At 42.1% G+C, this 12,454-nt stretch overlaps 1 protein-coding gene across 3 annotated transcripts in view; it reads left to right on the plus strand.

The window, feature by feature from the left end:
• Nucleotides 1-12,454, plus strand: part of PRRG1 (proline rich and Gla domain 1) — a 280,802-nt gene that overhangs the window by 133,799 nt on the left and 134,549 nt on the right. Inside the window, exon 1 of one of the 3 annotated variants that reach the window (XM_025439692.2) lies at nt 836-967. The exons of 1 other annotated variant lie outside the window; for it this stretch is intronic. The gene's annotated coding sequence lies outside the window, so the exon portion shown is untranslated. Of the gene's footprint in view, nt 1-835; nt 1,051-12,454 lie in introns of those variants that run through there. One more of the 3 variants, XM_025439699.3, reaches the window with a different exon arrangement.

The raw sequence follows: 12,454 nt of genomic DNA on the forward strand, positions 1-12,454 counted from the left end.
TAGGCTTCTTAAAATGCTAAATGCCAGAAAACCTGAAACCATTAGGGCAAAGTCCACACAACACAGGCCAAATATTTTGTTTCTCAGAGGGGCTTTTAGAAGGCTCAAGTTCTAAGGTGGCTACCTAAAAAGCGGGGTCAAAGGCGTGTCTTCTTTGACAACCCGTGTTCTTCTTCCCAAGATACTCGGGTAGGCATATTCAAGACTGTTTTTAAGAAAAAAAAAAAGCAGATTCTTGTCACCAAAGTGCAGAAAGAGCAGCAATAGAGTTTGTCCTTAGGAAAAGGGTTGAGCTAACAGCTATCTCTAGTCACCCACTACGTTCTGGGCTCACACCCAGCAGACACGTTAACCAGGCGGTTTGTGGGTGAGAAATCTCCAAGCCCCTCACCTCTGGAGGGCTGAGGACTGCGCGCGCGAGGGGGAGAAATGCGCAGAGGGTAGGGGTAGGGAAATGATATGTGGGGAGATAGGCGTGCAAAAGAATAAAAGGCTAGCTAGGGTGGATCCAGGGTGGCTTCAGGGTGGCTTCAGGGTGGCCCCGGGAACTGGCTAGCTGGGCGCCGCGCGAAGCGGGCTTTCTCGAGGATGAATGTGGGGGTGCACCGAGGGGACCAGACAACTTCTCTGCCAGTGTTAAACAGTGTTATAAACAGACCTCAAGAGTGGAAAACTCCAGCCCTCCCCCCCCACTAAGAAAAAACAAACAACTCCAGCCGGGTGCCCTAAGCACTAGGTTTTCCGGACCAAGGCGGCGGAGGCTCCGCCCCTTCGCTATCCCACCCCGCTGGCCACGCCCCTCCGCCCTAACCCCGCCCGGACCCCGCCCGGACCCCGCCCACTTCAGCTTCCCACCACCCTTCCCATCCGCCTGCCGCTCCAGGCTCCTAGTAGGTTCGGCGGCTGCGGGAGCGCGCAGGCGCAGCTGGCGACTCGCAGAGCCCGGAGTAGCGGAGCTGAGCGCGCGGTGAGTGAGGTAGTGGCGCGGAGCTTGTGGCTGGGCAACCTGGTTTGCGCCGAACATCCCGGTTGGGTTCGGGGAGCGTGCGGGTGAGTGCCCGGGGAATCTTCGGTCCCTGGTAGAGAAACTGGCCGGACGTGAGGTAGGGGAGTTGGCCGCACTGCCTAAGTGTCCAGCCGGCCGCGTGCGGAGCGGAGTGCGTGGTGGCGGGAGTGGGTGAGGGTTTCTGTGAGGAGGAAAATAGAGGGATTCCGGAGACTGGAAGTCCTTACTCAGGCTTGGCAGGACCGGGAGGCTCGCCAAGGGCGCTGGAGGGTGTCCCAGCTTCAAGTTCAGTATCCCCCGCTGGGTGCCCCTCAGCAGCGTCCCGGGCCCTTCCCTTCCCCCGCGCAGTCGCCTCAGAGCGCACAGTTGCCAGGAACGTTCCTTGTCGTGGGTGAGAGGATTCGGGGGGAAGGTGGGCGCTCACCCCAGGCTAGTGCCAAGGAGGGCGTGGCGTTCGTGTGACTTTCCTCTACCCCGCCCCCGGGAATGTGTCTGTCTTCTGGTACATTGTGCTCATGGACATTTTAACAAAGGCTGTGACTGTTTTCTAGGCAGTGGCGGGTGACAGCGGGGGCGGGTCGGTGAAGCGGGGAGCTTACGAGGTCGCGGTGTGGCCCTGGGGGACGGGGGCGGGGGCAGGCATGGAGGGAGTGGAAGGAAGGGAACAACCTTCCTGCCTCAGCTTTTTCCTTCTTCCTGGTCCACTGATTTTGATCAGTGGTAGGAACAGCCTCAAGAGGGATATGATTGCAAATCCAGAGTGTGTGTGTATTCGCACTCTGGCTGCATCCATAGTTTTGTAATTGTGCTCTTGGTATGTTTCCTAAGTGTCCCTTCAGTAGAAAAGCGAAACGAATAAAATTGAAGAGTAAGTAATTAAACGAAAGGGTGAGGAGGTGGGGTGTCAAAACTTACAGCTAAATTAATGCCTTAAAATTTTTTTTTGTTTATTTGACACGCACACACACACCGACAGAGAGTACGAGTACAAGTAGGGGGAGCGGCAGGCGGAGGGAGAGGGAGAAGCAGACTCCCCGCTGAGCAGGGAGCTGGATGTGGGGCTCCATCCCAGGACTCTAGGATCATGATCTGCGCGGAAGGCAGACACTTAACGGACTGAGCCACTCAGGTTCCCCAAATTAATGCCTTCTGATAGTGGTAGTATAAATAAAGCCAGATTTTGAAGGATGTGAAGGTGTGCAAATCGAGGTAAGTGAAAAGTTGATTAAGGTGCTGTTGATCGCTTCAGTCAAGAGGGGATTACTGCATGTGTGTGGAGGTGCTGCTAAGTTCTTGAGTAGACTCACTTTAGAACCCTTAACAATGATATTGGGAATAAAAAACACTAGGAATTGTAATATTAGGTAAGGTTCCAAGGCTTTCATTTGCAAAATTAGGATCTTTATGAAAAGTGGTATATGTGTTTTCAAGCATAAATGTCCATTTCTTTACTCATCTGTTTAACTGAATACAACAAACAACTTCTTCCTCCTCCACCCCTTTCCCTTGATTGTAAATCCTGTTTTATAAACAGCTTTCAGATCTGAAGTGTGTTTAAAGGCACAACCTTCCCCCCCCCATGAAGTGAACAGGATTTCTTCTTGTGTTGTCATTTTACTCTTTCATTTCCTGTTATTTTAAATTAAATGCCATGAACATTAACAATTTTGGGGAGGAAGGTGCTAGTGATACCTTTTCTCTTTTCCAGAGCCTAATGAACCCCTACTCATCCTTTCAGACTCAGCTCAAATTTTTCTTAGAAAATTTTGACATTTCCCTCAGAATGAATTAATCACCCTCTTTTCTGTTAAACTGATTCCACTGGTCTTATTTCTCTCTTGGAACTAGAAACTCAGTCTTCTGTGTTATCCCAGTACCTAAGGCTGCTGCGTATGTACTAAATGCCTAATAAATGTACTTACAAGTAAATGTTAATAAATGCTGGCATTGTGTAAAGTTCATGGGATAATAGAAAAGATTCAGGATGCTGAAATTATATCTCATATTTGAACATTATTTGGAATGTAAGTAAGAAAAGTATGGAAATAAGTTCCCATGTATTAAGTCTGTGGTTTACCTTTCTAAAAGAGGTACAAAAGCTTTGCAGATATAGACAAAGCGGGCATGAGGAAAGACCAAATTTTAAAACAGGTCAACTTCTGGGATCCCTGGGTGGCTCAGCGGTTTAGCGCCTGCCTTTGGCCCGGGGCGTGATCTTGGAGTCCCAGGATAGAGTCCCATATGGGGCTCCCTGCGTGGAGCCTGCATCTCCCTCTGCCTGTGTCTCTGCCCCTCTCTCTCTGTGTCTCTCATGAATAAATAAATAAAATCTTAAAAAAAATAGATCAACTTCTTATACTGAAACTAGTGAAAAGTCAACATGACACAGAAGATTAAACATTTGTAGAAGGACACTAACAGGGCACTGCTGGAATATAGGAATTGACAAGAGAATCATGCTGGCCACATGGTATCCTTAGAAGGCTAATATAACTAAAGAAACTGTAACCTATTAGACCAATTAGAGAGACTAATCAGTTGTATTATACTCCTAAGTCTTAAGGTGGTTTGAGCAGTTGGCTGATGGGACTCTTCATGTTATAGTGCCCTATTTCTGCAGCCTATTTTTTTTTAAGATTTTATTTATTCATGAGAGAGAGAGAAGACAGAGGCAGAGACACAGGCAGAGGGAGAAGCAGGCTCCACGTGGGGAACCCGATGCAGGACTCAATCCCGGGACTCTAGGATCACGCCCTGGGCCGAAGGCAGGTGCTAAACCGCTGAGCTACCCAGGGATCCCCCTATTTTTGACATTTGTCTTAACTCTACCAGCATCATTGGCTTTAGTCACCTTTGGCTCATGAAAGCAATTATCTTCTCTTTGCTCCTTACCACTCAAGCTCATCATCCCCACACCTAGCTTTCATCTCAGTAGATTTACCAACTGGAGAAAATATGAGCAAATGATCACTTGATTTATTAGTGAGTAGAATTGATACTTTTAGTCTAAAAATGAGTCAGGATTGGTTGGTCCAAGTCTCTGTGCCAGCAAAGCAAACAATCTATTCTGGCTGTTAGTAACTTCTATTTTTCTCTTCTCATTTTAACCTCTCTCCACCTAAATGTAAAAGCACTTTTTCTCCATGTCACTTAAAAAAAAAATAGCTTTAATCACTGTTCACCCCAAAACACTTCAAGTTAGTGCCTGGTTGTTATGAGAAAAGCTTGGGTCTCAGAGAGGGTGAGTAGAGTCTATAAAACTTCTTTTTAAAGAAGTTCTACATAACAGCCTCTGTGGTCTTTAGACTCACTAAAAAAGATATTTCAGACAAGTGTAGTTAAGACTACCTTTTTAAACTTTCCTCACCTAGACTTCCTCTCCATATTTCTGATTTTTGTCCTAATTCTTTGACAGGTCAACCCCAGCCACTTCCACTGAGTCACTTTTTGAGGGTTCTATCCAAGACTCTCTTAACCACTCCATGTAGACCAATAATATGGTGGTCAAGGGCATGGGATTTGCAGGCATTTGTTAAATTTCTTTCTCTAGGCATCCAGTTCTTCATTAATAAAAATAATGGGTATAATATTTACCTCTTAAGTGAGATCAGATAGATTACAGCTTATCATAATATTTAGCACATACTGGGGTGCCTGGGTGGCTCGGTTGAGCATCTGCCTTCAGCTTGGCTCATGGTCCTGGGGTTCTGGGATCAAGCCCCACATCAGGCTCTGTGCTCGGCAAGGCGCCTGCTTCTCCCTCTCCTTCTGTTGCTCCCCTGCTCGCTCTCTCTCTTTCAAATAAATAAAATCTCAAAAAAAATATTTAGCATATGCTAATTGCCCCCAAAATGGTAGCTCTTGTTATTTATAATTGCCATTTCTTATGAGGAATGTAATTTCAGTAGCAGTTCATTTCAAAAGGGGAATGTATTGACATCTCCTATTCTCTTCAAACTCTAGTTCTGTATTTGTAGATTCCTCCTATATAGCTAAAACAGGTGGCTTAGCACAGTGGTTCTCACACATTAGCTTGCACAATAATCACAAGAATGTTCACTTAATTGGAAGGAGAATTAGCAGGGAAATACGACAGAGGATGAGTCCAGGATGATGCCAAGGATTTTGCTCTGAGCAACTGAAAGGATGGAGTAGCTATTTAGTGAGATATGGAAGATTGCAGGAGGATCAAGAATTCAGTACTAAGCATGCTGAGTTCAAGAGGACTTTGTGGGGTTTTGTGTGTGTGTGTGTGTGTGTGTGTTTTTAAAGATTTTATTTATTTATTCATGAGAGACACAGAAAGAGGCAGAGACATAGGCAGAGGGAGAAGCAGGCTCCTCAGGGATCCGGATGTGGGACTCAATCCTGATCCCAGGACTCCAGGATCACACCCTGAGCTGAAGGCAGATGTGCAACCACTGAGCCACCCAGGTGCTCCTCAAGATGACTTTTACATGTGAGTGAAGTTCAGGAGAGAGGTATGAGTGGACAGGAAGCTCTGGGAATGGATCAAATCATTACAAGGGAAGAGAAAAAGTCACTCCTTTGCATTAAAAAATATTAATGAACTATTTTTAGAGGATTTTAGTTTCATAGCAAAATTGAGATGTACAGAGTTCCCATATGCTGTCTGCAGACCCAACCTCCCCCACTATCAACATCCTGCAACACAGTAGTACATTTGTTACAACTCATGAACTTACATTGGCACATTTTTATCACCTGAAGTCTGTAGTTTAAATTGAAGTTCCCTCTTGGTGTTGTACACTCTGTGAGTTTGTACAAACATTTAATGACCTGTATCTTAACAGAATAGTTTCATTGCCCCAAAATCCTGTGTCCTGAGGAACCTAGGTGGCTCAGTCTGTTAAACGTCTGCCTTTAGCTCAGGTCATGATCTTCAGGTCCTGGGATGGAGCCCTCCATCTGGCTCCCTGCTCAGCGGAGGAGAGTGTCTTTCTCCTTCTCCCTCTTCCCTTCCCTCTCCCTCCTTCCCTTGCTTGTGTGTACTCCTGTGTGCATGTGTTTTCTCTCAAATAAATAGAATCTTTAAAAAAAAAAAAATTCCTCAATTTGATTTATCTACCTCTCTACCCCCTGGCCCCAACCCCCACAACCACTAATCTTTTTACTGTCTGTATAGATTTGCCTTTTCCATAATGTCATATTATTGGAATCGTAGTATGTAGCCTTTTCAGATTGGCTTCTTTCACTTAATAATATGCATCGAAAGTTCCTCCATGTCTTTGCATGGCTTGATAGCTCATTTCTTTTTAGCACTGATTCATTCACATTCCATTGTCTGGATGTAGCACTATTTATTTATACATTAACCTACTGAAAGACATCTTGGTTGCTTCCAAGTTTTGACACTGTGACTAAAGATGCTATAAACATCTAAGTGCAGGTTTGTTTGTTTTTTTATGTGCAGGTTTTTGTGTGGACATGAGTATTTAACTGCTTTGGGTAAATACTAAGGCACACAATTGCTAGATCCTATGGTAAGAGTATGTTTGATTTTGTAACAAACAGGCAGACTGTTTTTCAAAGTGGCTGTATCATTTTGCATTCTCACTCATAGGGATAATTCCTGTTGCTCCACATCTCCATCAGCATTTAGTTTTGTCAGTGTTTTGGATTTTGGCCATTCAAATAGGTGTGTAGTGATAGCTTGTTTTAGTTTAGAATTCATGAACATCTTTTCATGTGTTTACTTGCTATCTGTATATCTTCTTTGATGAGATGTCTTTTCAGGTTCTTTGCCCATTTTTAAATCAGGTTCATTTTCATATTTTAGGAGTTTTTTTTTGTATATTTTGGATAATACTCTATGTCTGTTTTTCTCTCATTCCTTGGCTTGTCCTTTGATTCTTCTGACGTTGCCTCTCACAGAGTAGTTTTTTTTTTTTAAGATTTTATTTATTTATTTATTTATTTATTTATTATTCATGAGAGACACACACACACACAGAGACAGAGGCAGAAACACAGGCAGAGGGAGAAGCAGGCTCCATGCAGGGAGCCCGATGTGGGACTTGATCCCAGGTCTCCAGGATCACACCCTGGGCTGAAGGCGGCACTAAACCGCTGAGCCACTGGGGATGCCCCAGAGTAGAAGTTTTTAATTTTTGAAAAAGATTTTATTTATTTATTCATGAGAGAGACAGAGAGAGAGAGGCAGAGACACAGGCAGAGGGAGAAGCAGGCCTCCTGCAGGGAGCCCAATGTGGGACTTCATCCCCGGACTCCGAGATCACGCCCTGAGCCTGAAGGCAGATGCTCAACCACTGAGCCACCCAGGCATCCCAGAAGTTTTTAATTTTAATGAAATCTAGCTTATCAATTATTTCTTCCACAGATCATGCCTTTAGTGTTGTATCTTAAGAGTCATCGCCATACCTAAGGTCAATTAGATTTTCTCCTGTGTTATATTCCAAGAGTTTTATAGTTTTGCACTTTACATGTAGTCTATGATCCATTTTGAGTTATGTGAAGGGTGTAAAGTCTGTGTTTAGATTCTTTTTTGTGTGTAATTTGTTCCAGTACATTTGGTGAAAGGACTGTCTTTGCTCCATTGTATTGCCTTTGCTCCTTTGTCAACAATCAGTTGACTGTATTTATGTGGGTCTATTTCTGGGCTCTTTATTTTGTTCCACTGATGTCTTAATAATCTTTACCAATATGACACTCTCTTGATTACCTTTATAATAAATCTATGAATGGGGTAGTGTCAGTCTTCTGACTTCTTCACTATTGAGTTGGTTGTTCTAGGGCTTTTCCTTTCTTTATAAATATTTGAGTCAGTCTTGTCAATATTCACAAAATAACTTGCTTGATTTTGATTGGGATTGTGTTGAATCTGTGGGTTAACTTGAGAAGAGCTAACATTATGACAATATTGAATCCTTTCTATTCATGAACATGGAATATTTCCCCATTTTTAAAAGTTCTTTGATATCTTTCATCATAATTTTGTAGTTTTCCTCAAATATTTTATACATATTCTGTTAGATTTATATCTAATTCATTTTGGGGGTGTTAATGTAATGGAAATATATTTTTAATTTGAAATTCCACTGATTTATTGATGGTATATTCCAATAAATAGGAAATTAATTAATTTCAAATATTAATGTTATACAACATTGCTATAATTGCTCATTAGCCCCAGGAGTTTTTTTTGTTGATTCTTTTGGATTTTCTACGTTTTCTTTCCTTTTTTTTTTTTTAAATATTGTATTCATTTATTCATGAGAGACAGAGAGGCAGAGACACAGGTAGAGAGAAGCAGGCTCCATACAGGGAGCCTGATGCGGGACTCGATCCCGGGTCTTTAGGATCATGCCCTGGGCTAAAGGCAGACACTCAACCGCTGAGCCACCCAGGTATCCCTCTACATTTTCTTTTTAGATTTTCTATGTTTTCTACATTCATGATAATGTCATCTGGGAACAAAGTTTGGTTTATTTCCCAATCTGTATAACTTTTATTTACTTTTCCTGTCTTATTGAATTAGCTAGGACTTCCAATATAATGTCAAAGAGGAGTGGTGAGGGGATGTTGTTGTCTTGTGGGCAAATTTTGAGTTTCTCACTGTTAAGTATGATGTTAGCTGTAGGTTTTTTGTAGATGTTCTTAACAAGTTGACAACTTCTCTATTCCTAATTTGCTGACAGACTTTTTTTTTTCCCCCCATGAGGAGTCTTGAATTTTTTCAATCTTTTTCTGGCATTTATTGATATAATCATGATTTTTCTTTTTTCATGAATTTTCTTTTTTAGCCTGTCGATGCGATGGATTACATTAATTGGTCTTCAACTGTTTTTTTTTTTTTTTTTTAAAGAATTTATTTATTCATGAGAGACAGAGAGAGAGGCAGAGAGGCAGAGGGAGAAGCAGGCTCCATGCAGGGAGCCCGATGCAGGACTTGATTCCAGGTCTCCAGGATCAGGCCCTGGACTGAAGGCGGTGCTAAACCACTGAGCCACCTGACTGCCCTGGTCTTCAACTGTTGAAACAACCTGGCATATCTGAGATAAATCTCACTTGGTTATTATGTATAATTCTTTTTATACATTATTGGATTTCATTTACTAATATTTTGTTGAGGATTTTTGCATGTTTTGTTCATGAGTGGTATTGGTCTGTAGTTTTCTTGTAATGTCTTTGTCTGGTTTGGTGTTACAGTAATTCTGGCCTCACTAGTTAGGAAGTATTCCCTGGGTTTCTGTCTTCTGGAAGAGATTGTAGAAAATTGGTATAATCTTTCCATAAGTGTTTGATAGAATTCACAGGTAAGCCCATCTGGGCCTATTGCTGTAATTATGATTAGTAACTAGAAATTGATTCTACTTCTTTAATAGATATAGACTTATTCATATTGTCTATTTTTTTTCTTGTGTGAGCTTTTGCAGATTGTATCTTTCAAGGAATTGCTTCATCGAGGTTATCAAATTTGTAGGCATAGATTTGTTCATAATCCTTTATTAACTCTTTAATGTCCATGTGATCTATAGTGATGCCTCTTCTTTCATTTTTGATACTGTAATTCGTTTCTTCTCTTAGCCTGGCTAGTGGTTTATCAATTTTATAGATCTTTCCAAAGAATCAGGTTTTGGTTTTATTTATTTTCTTTATTAATTTATTGTTTTCAGTTTCATTGATAGCTGCTCTAATTTTTGTTTGCTTTTAATTTGCTCTTTTTCTAGTTTTTTTTTTTTTTTTTTTAAAGATTTTGTTCATTTGAGAGAGAGAGCACATACAAGCAGGGGGAGGGGCAGAGGGAGAAGCAGGCTCCTAGCTGAGCAGGGAGCCTATCATGGAGTTTTGTTTTGTTTTTTTCTTTTGTTTTTCTTGAAGTTTGATTTGCCAGCATATAGTATAACACCCAGTGCTCATCCCATCAAGTACCCTCCTCAGTGCCCATCATGTTACCCCAACCATCTGCCCACCTCCCCTTCTGCAACCCTTTGTTCGTTTCCCAGAGTTAGAAGTCTCTAGTGGTTTTGTCTCCCTCTCTAATTCTTCCTACTCAGTTCCCCTCCTTTCCCTTATACTCCCTTTCACTATTTCTTATATTCCCTGTATGAGTGAAACCATATAATGATTGTCCTTCTTTGACTCACTTCACTCAGCATAATACCCTTCAGTTCCATCCACGTTGAAGCAAATGGTGGGTATTCATCCTTTCTGATGGCTGAGTAATATTCCATTGTGTGTGTGTGTGTGTGTATCTATCTATCTATCTATCTATCTATCTATCTATCTATCTATATCTTTATCCACTCATCTGTCGAAGGATATCGTGGCTCCTTCCACAGTGTGGCTATTGTGGACGTTGCTGCTATGAACATTGGGGTGCAGGTGTTCTGGTGTTTCGTTACATCTGTATCTTTGGGGTAAGTACCCAGTAGTGCAGTTGCTGAGTTGTAGGGTAGCTCTATTTTCAACTTCTTGAGGAACCTCCACTGTTTTCCAGAGTGACTGTACCAGCTTGCGGTCCCACCAGCAGTGCAAGAGGGTCCCCCCTTGTCCACATTCTCTCCAACATTTGTTGTTTCCTGTCTTGTTAATTTTCACCATTCTCACTGGTGTGAGGTGATATTTCATTGTGGTTTTAATTTGTATTTCCCTGATGGCAAGTGATGCAAAGCATTTTCTCATGTGCTTGTTGGCCATGTGTATGTTGTCTTTGGTGAAATTTCTGTTCCTGTCTTCTTCATGGAATTTTGATCCCAGGACTCTGGGACCATGCCCTGAGCTGAAGGCAGATGCTCAACCACTGAGCCACCCAGGCCACTCTCTCCTTCCTTTTTTTTAAATTAAATTTTATTTATTTATTCATGAGAGACACAGAGATAGGCAGAGACATAGGCAGAGGGAGGAGAAGCAGGATCGATGCAGGGAGCCCGATATGGGACTCGATCCCGGGTTTCCAGGGTCACACCCTGGGCTGAAGGTGGTGCTAAACCGCTAAGCCATCCGGGCTGCCCTCCTTCTAATTTCTTTTAATATTTTTTATCTTTGATTTTCTGCAGTTTGACTTATGATTGCCTACTTGTAGTTGATTTTGTGTGTGTGTGTGTGTGTGTGTGTGTGTGTGTGTGTTTTCAATTTATCCTGTTTGGTGTTCTCTGAGCTTCCCGAATCTATGATTTGGTATCTGACATTTATTGGGGAAATTCTGTCATTATTTCTTCAGATACTGCTTTTATTCCTTTCTCTGTTCTTCTTTTTGGTATTTTCATTATGCTTTATGTTACCTTGTTGTACTTGTCCCACGGTTCTTGAATATTTTGAGGGTTTTTTTTCCAGCCTCTCTTTCATTTCAGTTTTGGAAATTTCTACTCCCCTGTTTTCAAGCTTAGAGACTCTTTCCTCAGTCATGTCCAGTCTACTAATGATCCATCAAAGATATTCTTTCTTTCTGTTAGAGCATTTTTAATTGGTAGTATTTTAAAAAATTGTTTCTTAGAATTTCCATTGCTCTGCTTGTATTATGTCTATTCTTACATGTTGCCTATTTTTTCCATTAAAGCCCATAGCATATTAATCCTAATATTTTTAAATACCTTGTCTGATAAATCCAACATTCTTGCCATATCTGACTCTGTTTCTGGTGTTCAGTCTCTTCAAATGTGATTTTTGCCTCTTCATATGCCTTGTAATTTTTAGTTGAATAGTAAACATGATGTACTGGGTAAAAGGAACTGCAGTAAATAGGCCTTTAGTAATGTTGTAGTATGGTGTGGGGGTAGGAGAAATGTTCTGTAGTCTTGTATTTGGCCTCAAATGTTTGGTGAGCCAGTAATGCCTGGACCATGAACTTCACCAGTACTTCTCAGTTTTTATTCCCCCTTAGGTGGTGGTATAGCTAGATGGGGCTGGAGTTGTGTGTTTCTCTTCTCCTGAGTAGGTTGGCTCTAGTTAGGCTCTGGTAAAATTGGTCCTTCTGAAGGAAATCCTTGTTATGAAGAACAGAGTGCTCTGGTATATTTCAAAGACTCCTTTCCTCCTCCCTGCACTGGAAGCATGAGGGAATTTCTTTCCTCTATTTAATGTGAAGAACCAGTTCTAGCTCCTGAAGGTAAGTCTCATGGAAGTGCTGGGGGGGTGGGGGGGGCATGATTGAATCCACCTGAAAGGTTTAATTCTCGTACTTGTCTATACTGCATCTCCAGCAGTTCATCACAGTTCAGGTTGTCCTACCTTGGCACTGGTTCTCTCTGAGGCTTCTGCTCTTGGGTTTCTGCTTGGTTAAGTTGTAATTCTCTGTATCTGCTTGTCTTTCTGGTTTGGGGGCAGTGGTTTGTCCTATGATCTTACTTCTCTTGTGGATTTAAGAAAAGCTGTATTTGCACTTTGATCAACTTTATACTTGAGAGAATTGTGATTTCTGAGTTCCTTGTGTGCCAGCCTGGAAGCTGGAAACCCCCCGTGCTTTTC

This window comes from Canis lupus, chromosome X, assembly GCF_003254725.2.
Source record: "Canis lupus dingo isolate Sandy chromosome X, ASM325472v2, whole genome shotgun sequence".
Classification (NCBI taxonomy): domain Eukaryota; kingdom Metazoa; phylum Chordata; class Mammalia; order Carnivora; family Canidae; genus Canis; species Canis lupus.